We start from the raw sequence: 9,156 nt of genomic DNA, 5'->3' as shown, positions 1-9,156 counted from the left end.
AAGTGAATTTTTAAATAATTTTTACAATCCTATCTTTATTGGTGAAAATCACAATATTACCCCCAAATACAAAGTTATGCAGATTCAGCAAATTCTGTTTCACAAAGTTTATCAGAGATTATTGATTGCAACTGCTTGTCTGGATGTTCATAATTCCTTTCCCCAACCCAAAAGCAAAAAAGAAAAGACAAAGAAAATCGCCTATCTTGGAAGGAATTCTAGTCCCTACAAAACTTTTCAGACCATATGTAGTTCTGCCTAAGGGTTTCAGGTCAACTGGTATTCATTCTTCACTTTCAGATGAGTAAGTTAAACTGTCCTAGATGAAAACTCTTCCTTGATTCCATGATCCAACTGAGGTCTGAACAAAATATACTTTTTAAAAAAATTATCTTTTTCCCAATTACGTGAAAAATTATTTTAACATTAATTTAACAAACTTTTGAATTCCAAATATTCTCCTTCACTCCCTCCCCAACCCCTCCCTGAGAAGGCAAACAATTTGATATAGACTATACATGTGCAGTCATGCAAAACATTTCCATACTAGCTATGTTTTGAAAGAAAACACAGACCAAAATATCGTGCCCCCCCCCTCAAAAAAGGAAAAAGTTTAAAAGTTTCCTTTGATCTACATTTGGACTCCATCACTTCGTTCTCTGGAGGTAGAGCATTTTTCATCATAAGTCCTTCAGAATTGTCTTTGATCATTGCATTGCTGGGAATAGCTAAATCATTCAAAGGCAATCATATAAGATTGCTCTTATTGTGTACACTGTTCTCCTGGTTGTGCTTACTTCTTTTTGTATCATTTCATATAAGTCCTTTCAGGTTTTTCTGAAAAACTCCTGCTCATCATTTCTTATAGAACAACAGTATTCCATCACAATCATATAGCATAACTTATTTAGCCCTTCCCCAATTGATGAGCATCCCCATAATTTCCAATTCTTTGCCATATCAAAAAGATGTGCTATAAATATTTTTGTACACATAGGTCTTTTTTCCTTTTTCGAAAATCTCTTTGTGATATAGATCTAGTAGTGGTATTACTGGGCACAGTTTTATAGCCCTTTGGACATGGTTCCAAATTGCTCTCCAGAAGGGTTCGATCAGTTCACAACTCCACTAACAGTGTATTTACTGTCCCAATTTTTCCATATCCCTGCCAGCATTTGTTATTTTTCTTTTCTGTCATATTAGCCAATATGATAGGTGTGAGGTAGTATCTCAGAGTTATTTTAAATTGTTTTTCTCTGATCAATAATGGTTTAGAACATTTTTTCATGTGACTTTTCCCATAGCTTTGACTTCTTCTTCTGAAAATGGCCTGTTCATGTTATTGACCATTTAGCAATTGGGGAATGGCTCATCTTTTTATGAATTTTAAATTAAATTAAATTTGGTTCAGTTTCCTACATATTTGAGAAATTAGACCTTTATCAGAGAAACTATGTAAAAATCTGCCCCCCCTCTCCAGTTTTCTAATTTCCTTCTAATCTTGGCTGCATTCCTTTATAATTTAATGTAACCAAAATTATCCATTTTACTTCCCATAATGCTCTATATCTTCTGTTTTGTCAGAAATTCTTCCCTTATCCATAGATCTGACAAGTAAGATATTCCATGTTCCCCTGATTTGCTTATATATCACCTTTTATGTCTAAATCATGTACCTATTTTGATCTTATCTTGGTAAATGTTTTGAGATGTATGGTCTATGCCTAGTTTCTGCCAGACTACTTTCCATTTTTCACAGCAGTTTTTGTCAAATAGTGAGTTCTTGTCTCAAAAGTTTGGATCTTAGTGTTTATCAATCACTAGATTACTATGGGCATTTACTACTGTGTATTGTGTACCTAATCTATTCCACTGATTTCCCACTCTCTGTCTTAATCAGTATGAGATTCTTTTGTTTATCACTTTGTAATACAGTTTGAGAGCTGGCACTGGTAGGCTACCCTCCTTCACATTTTTCCCATTGGTTCCCTTGATATTAATGTGGGTTTCTTATTCCATCCTCCAACTTTGCTGAAGTTGTTATTTCATCTAGTTTTTTATTTGATTCTCTAGGATTATCATCATATTATCTGAAAAGAGTGAGAGGGTTTTTTCCCCTCTCGTTGGCTATTCTAATTCTTTCAATTTCTTTTCCTTCTCTTATTGCCATTGCTGGCATTTTAAGTACAATATTGAATAATTGGGGGCATCTAGATGGCGCAGTGGATAGAGCACTGGCCCTGGAGTCAGGAGGACCTGAGTTCAAATCCAGCCTCAGACACTTAACACTTACTAGCTGTGTGACCCTAGGCATGCCACTTAACCCCAATTGCCTCACACACAAAAAAGAATAATCATGGTGATAATGGGCATCCTTACTTCACCCCGATATTATTAAGAAGGCTTATAGCTTATTCTTGTTACAGACAATGCTTGCTGAACGTTTGAAATTGATATTACTTAAAATTTTAAGGAAAGCTCCACTTATTCCTATGCTTTCCAGTGTTTTTAATAGGAGTAAGTTTTGTATTTTGTGACAGGCTTTTTCTGCATCTATTGAGATAATCATATGATTTTTGTTGCTTTTTTTTTTACTGATGTGGTCAATTATGGAGATAGTTTTTTCCTAATATTAAATCAGCCCTGCATTCCTGGCATAAATTCCACCTGATCTTTGTGATATGTTGCTGTAGTCTCCTTGTTAGTATTTTATTTAAAATTTTTGCATCAATATTCAATAGGGAAATTGGTCTTTAGTTTTCTTTCTCTGTCCTGGTATAGGTATCAGTACTACATTTATGTCATAAAAGGAATATGGTAGGACTCCTTTGCTTGTCTTTCCAAATAGTTTATATAGCATTGGGTATAATTGTTCTTTAAATGTTTGTTAGAATTCTCTTGTAAATCCATATGGTCCTGGGGAATTTTTTTTAGGGAACTCACTGATGGCTTGTTCAATTTCTTTTTCTAAGATAAGGTTATTTAAATAGTCTATTTCCTTGTCTGTTAACCTTGGAAATTTTTATTTTCATAAATATTCATCCATTTCCTTAGATTGTCAGATTTATTGGTATATAATTGGGTAAAGGAGTTCCTAATAATTGCTTTAATTTCCTCTTCATTAGTGGTGAATTCACCCTTTTCATCTTTGATGCTGATAATTTTTTTTTCTTTTTAAAAATCAAAGTAACCAATGGTTTAATATATTTTATTGTTTTTCCATAAAACCAATTCCTAATTTTATTTATTAGTTAAATGGTTTTCTTTCCATTTTATTAATCTCTTCTTTGATTTCCAGGATTTCCAATTTGGTGTTTAGTCGAGGATTTTTGTTTTGTTGTTTTTTTTTTCTAGGTTTTTTTTTTAGTATGATTCATTGATCTGTTCTTGATTTTTCTGATGTAAGCATTTAGAGATATAAATTTTCCCCCAAGTACTGATTTGGATGTATCCCATAGTTTTGGTATGTTTTCTCATTTTTGTCATTCTCTCTAATGAAATGATTGTTTCTGTGGTTTGTTCTTTGACCCACCTCATTCTTTAGAATTAGATTTAGTTTACGATTAGTTTTTGATCTGTTTCCATGGCTCTTAAATGAATGTAAATTTTATTGCATTATTATCTGAAAAAAAACATTTAATATTTCTGCTTTTCTTCAATTGGTGGTGAGGTTTTATAATGACCTAATACATGATCAGTGTTCTATTCACCTCCTTATCTTTGTTCTGGTTTATTTTAAAATTTAGGATTATCAAGTTCTGAGAGGGCAAAGATGAGATTCCCCCCATTATAGTTTATGATTTCCTCCTGTAACTCATTTAACTTTTCATTTAAAAATTTGGGTGCTATAACATTTGGTGCATAGATGTTTAGTATTGATATTACTTCGATGACTATGGTACCTTTTAGCAAGAAATGATTTCCTTGCTTATCTCTTTTAATTAGATCAAGTTCTGTGTTTGCTTTGTCTGAGATCATGATTACTATCCCTACTTTTTTTTAAGCTGAGCTGAAGCACAATAGATTCTTCTACAGCCCCTTATTTTTACTCCATATATGTCTGTTTCAATTGTGTTTCTTTTAAACAGTATATTGCAGGATTCTGGATTTTATTCCACTCTGCTATACATTTCCATTTTATAAGTTCATTCCATTCAAAGTCACATTTATGACTCATGTGTATTTCCCTCCATTTCATTTTCCACTGTTTAGCCTTCTGTTTTTCCCCTTCTGCCCTCATAATGATATTTTCACTATATCAATTTAAGTTCTTAACCTTGAGTAGGCACAGTAAGTATATTCATATGCATGATTTTAAATTCACAGACTCTCAGAAGAGGAAAATGTCTTCAAGGCCAACTAATCCAACCCAAACCTGACCAAGTCTTCTTTCTGCAATGTCCCAAACAAATGGCCTTCCAGTCTTAGCTTGAAGATCTCCAAGGGAAGGAACATTCACTTCCTTTTGAGGTAGCACATTTCACTTGTAGGTAGTGCTAATCATTGTGAAGTTCTTCTTTGTATCAAACCTAAAGCTGCTTCTTTTTAACTTCAACCTTTTACTCCTAGCTATGCCTTAATCTAAATCCTCTTCTCCATATCCATCCCTCAGAAACTTGGAAAGGGCTGTGATATGTTCCCTTTATATAATCTCCTTACACAAGTTCCTTAAACTGAATCTCATATGGTATCTTTTTCCAGTGCTTCCATCATCCTGGTTCCTCTGTTCTGGACACACTACATCTTGTCAGTATTTTTCCTGAAACATGGTACTGAGAATTGAAAAAAGTACTGCATATGTGGTTTGCCCAGAGTATACTGTAATAGAACTGTTATTTCCCTTTTTCTGGACACTATGATCTCTTGATGTAGCATAGGAAAGCTTTGCATTTCACATTTCCAATTCATGTTGATGTTGCAGTTTACTAAAATACCCACATCTTTTTTCATAGGAACTGCTATCTAGCTATACTTCCATCATTCTTTATTTTGAATTTGATTTTTTTAAACCTAAAAATATGGATTTTACATTTATCCTTGTTAAACTTAATTTTATTTTACTTGCCCCATAATTCTGGCCCACTGAAATATTTTAAAGTTTAGATTCTGTCATCACTGAGACTATCATGTGACTATTCCTCCATGTTATCTATATATTGAACAAAACCTTCACCTGTGAAATTTATGCAAGTTATTGATAAAATTATTGTACATCACAGAACCATGGACAGTTCCTCAGATAATCTACTCAAGACACACAGCTCAAGTTGAAATTTACTCATTCATTACTACTTTTTGGAGGACTTTGTCAAATGCTCATGCAAAATCTAAGTTTCCTATTATCTGTAGCATTTTCTGATCTACCAGCCTAGTTAATCCAAAAAATGGATAGTGGTTTAATCTGCTATGACTTGTTTTTGATGAAACCAACTTAGTTTATTATGGTCTTGACTTTTCAAAGTGCTTGCAGGCCATCCCCCTCATTGACTATTCTAATTCAATTTCTCTTCTCTTATTGCTATAACTAACACTTTAAGTACAATATTGAATAATAATGATGATAATGGGCATCCTTGCTTCACCCTGATATTATTGGGAAGGCTTATAGCTTATCCTTGTTACAGACAATTCTTTTTTTTCCCTTTTTTTGTGGGACAGTAAGTAAGTGACTTGCCCAGGGTCACACAGCTAGTGAGTGCCAAATGTCTGACGTCAAATTTGAACTCAGGTCTTCCTGAATCCAGGGCTAGTGCTTTATCCACTGTGCCACCTAGCTGCCCCCAGTTACAGACAATTCTTGCTGAAATTCAAGGTGTATGTCAAGCTATACCCAATTGCCTTTTCCTCTGTCACAAAATGTATGACAGAGGGGCTATTTGCCTCCAAGGTTCTTGTCATTTTTCTTCAGTAAGCAGCTGCTTCTTGTCATGTCTAGATCATCATTTCCCCCTGGTAATTTTTCCTCCTTTAGAAATACGAAATTATCACTAAGACAAATCACACACACACACACACACATATATGTGTGTATACATGTGTGTATGTGCATATATATACATGTATACATATGTATATGCATATATATACACACATGCGTATACACACAGAGGGGGGAGGAGAGAGACACAGAGAGAGATAAAGAGACAGAGACAGTGAAAGAGAAAGAGAGGAGAGAGAGAAGAAATCTGGAAGGTTGCAGTCCCTCATCTGTACTATGTGATTTTTTCATGCCAGGTTGTGATCAGCATCCCTAACTCCTCATCTAACTTTTCACCCTAAGTAGTTGTTAATATAATCTGACAATATCATTTCTATTTTTACTTCTTTTGATCCTCATTCACATGCTTTAAACATGCCCCTACATTCAGGTTCTTAGATTTCCACATAAAAATTTATAATCTTAATATGCACTTCAATGTCATCACTGCTTCCCTACCTCTCCCAGGCAACTAGACTCTCAGAATGACTTTTGTAGGGCCTCTTTATAGGTGTAGAGGCTTACCTCTTGCCTTTATTTTTTCAAGAATATATTATCAGCTTCCTAGTTGGTTTGATATTGACCAAGAAACCAGTATTTAAGAGAAATGAGGACTAGAACAACACTCATTTCTAGGACTGTACTTAAAGTATAGCTCCATCTGAGATGAGAGGGCAAGAACTGGCATTCTTAGTACATACACCCTTGACCCTCTCAGGTAACTGTGTGTCTCTCATGCAGAATGGGAATAAACACAAGCACAATAGAGGCACCTTCCTTGCAGATAGTCCCTAGAAAAGGCTCAATGCCTTCCCAAATGGTTTGCCCCAGTTTTCTCATCTGTAAAAATATGGATATTAGCATCTACCTCTCTAGATTGTTGTGAGGATCGAATGAGAAAATATTTGTAAAGCATTTTGCAAATCTTGAAGTACTATGTAAATGTTTACTTCTTCTTATTAGTTATTCACAGTTCATGAAGGGTAAACTTATGTCTGGAAAGGAAGGTAGAAGGGGTAGAGCATTAATTACCAGGAATAGACTTTTAGCAGCTCTACCATGTAGCTCAGGATAGGCAAGGTTGCAAAGAAGAGGGATATACTCTCGCTTTGGGAAGAATCAGAGAACCTACTTCTGAACGCTCAGGGGTTTGGATGAAGCAAATTCTCTCACAGGTATTAGCATTTCAGTCATTTGAAAAAACTTTAGGAGAATGCCCTTGTTTTGATAACTTAGAGTAAGACTGAGGATTGGGCTGAAATCTGTCTCAAGGGGAAAGTTCCCCAAACCCCATTATAAATATCAAGAAGTGGGGGCAGCTAGGTAGTACAGTGGATAAAGCACTGGCCTTGGATTCAGGAGGACCTGAGTTCAAATCCAGCCTCAGACACTTGACACTTACTAGCTGTGTAACCTTGGGCAAGTCACTTAACCCTCATTGCCCTGAAAAAAAAAGAAGTGGCTGGGAAGAGCTGAGGGTGCTGTAAGACAATTCAAAGGCTTCAGCTCATCATATGATGGATATGGAGGCAACATGTAGAACATATAGTAACATCTAAAGACAGGATTTATGCTGGCAGAAGATAGTGCTATAGTGATGGCTAGAATTGTTATATTAGTACCTAGAGCAACAGGACACAGTGCAGCAAACAGCTGGAGCAGGTATACCAGCTCAGGATTATGGAGAGAGAATATGGTATGAATCTGTGGGGAGGCCAGACTTTCAGCAGACACTATAGCATTGAAGAATCCTTTGTGTGGGACTTGAAGCTACCTTCAGTTTTCTCATTTGTAAAAATGGGCATATTGGCACCTACCTCTCAAGGTTTGAAATAGTTGTAAATTTTGCAGACCTTGAAATTCTATGTAAATGCCAAAATTAACACAGCACCTTTTACAGCAATATATTTTCACATTTTTATATATTACAATAGGATTATTAAAGTAGAAATCTATTAAAGCCAGCAATGTTATCTTGTTCACATTGTCTATTATACAACAATGCTAATATAAAGTGTTCTTTTAATTATTTGGGTTTTTGATATTCAAAATTTAAAAATAAAAAATGATATTTAATGAATTTATTTTAAAGAGGAATTAAATTGGTATTATCTTCTAAGGCATTACGTCTACAAATTGACTCAGTTCAGTGGTATAGGTACAATTTTCAGAAGAATGGTAATCGTGACTTATATTAACTTAATATTCATGTTTAGAACATAACAAAAGATTTAAAGAATAACACAGTGGCAGTTGAATTGATCTTTTCAGGTTTAATATTTTTTCCCAATAAATACGGTTTATAACTATGTTTCCTATGTTCAAAGGGTTGAATAATTTATCCATAATTTGTATTTTTATTAAACAAGAGTAATAGTCAAGTGTTTATAATTTTATCCATAATAAAACACTACAAGTTATTTTTCTGCATTAATAAAAATAATGGGAAGATAATGACTGTACATGTCAAACATATATTTGAAAGGTTTAACATTTTAGGCAGTAATTGAGGATAAACTTTGTTGTCATTGGCTTAAAAAATTAATAATGATAGTGGAAACTTGGTTTTCTTTTCCCTAGGCATAGGACTTTTAATGTTTATATAGTTATCCATCTTTCTTCCACATGGTAAACAATAGTCAAAGAAAACTTTAAATTGTAGTAGGGTGAAAGTGTATATGTGTATATACACACACACATATCACTAGAAATAGAAGAATAATTAAGCCCCTGTTTTGAGGCAGAGAAAATAGAATAGAGACAGAATAGGTGTTTGTTCTCTATGCCATCAGTCTGCTCAAGAAAGGCATAAAGGGACTTTGGAAACAGTCTTAAGGAGGTAAAAATATTGTAGCTATAGTCTATGTTTCCAGCCTCTAAGTACATACAATGGCTGCGTTATTATTCCCAAATAACTGCCTGGGTATTAAATCCTGAGTATCTGTCTGTGCTGTGTTAATTTGAAAATTTTATCTGTGGTCAAATTCCAGAAAAAAAAAAAACAACTTACTTAAAATATTGCCCTTGTATTCAAACACCAGGCTCTAGAGATCACAAGCCTGTTTTTTTTTTCCAAACAAATAGTTAAAAAGGAACAAGAGTTAAATTTACATGGTATATTTTAATTGTTTTGAATAAATGTGTGGTTTCCATATAAGAATTTCTTCCAAATTGTTTTC

Source organism: Dromiciops gliroides, chromosome 6 (assembly GCF_019393635.1).
Source record: "Dromiciops gliroides isolate mDroGli1 chromosome 6, mDroGli1.pri, whole genome shotgun sequence".
NCBI classification, from domain to species: domain Eukaryota; kingdom Metazoa; phylum Chordata; class Mammalia; order Microbiotheria; family Microbiotheriidae; genus Dromiciops; species Dromiciops gliroides.
This window is presented reverse-complemented; position numbering follows the sequence as displayed.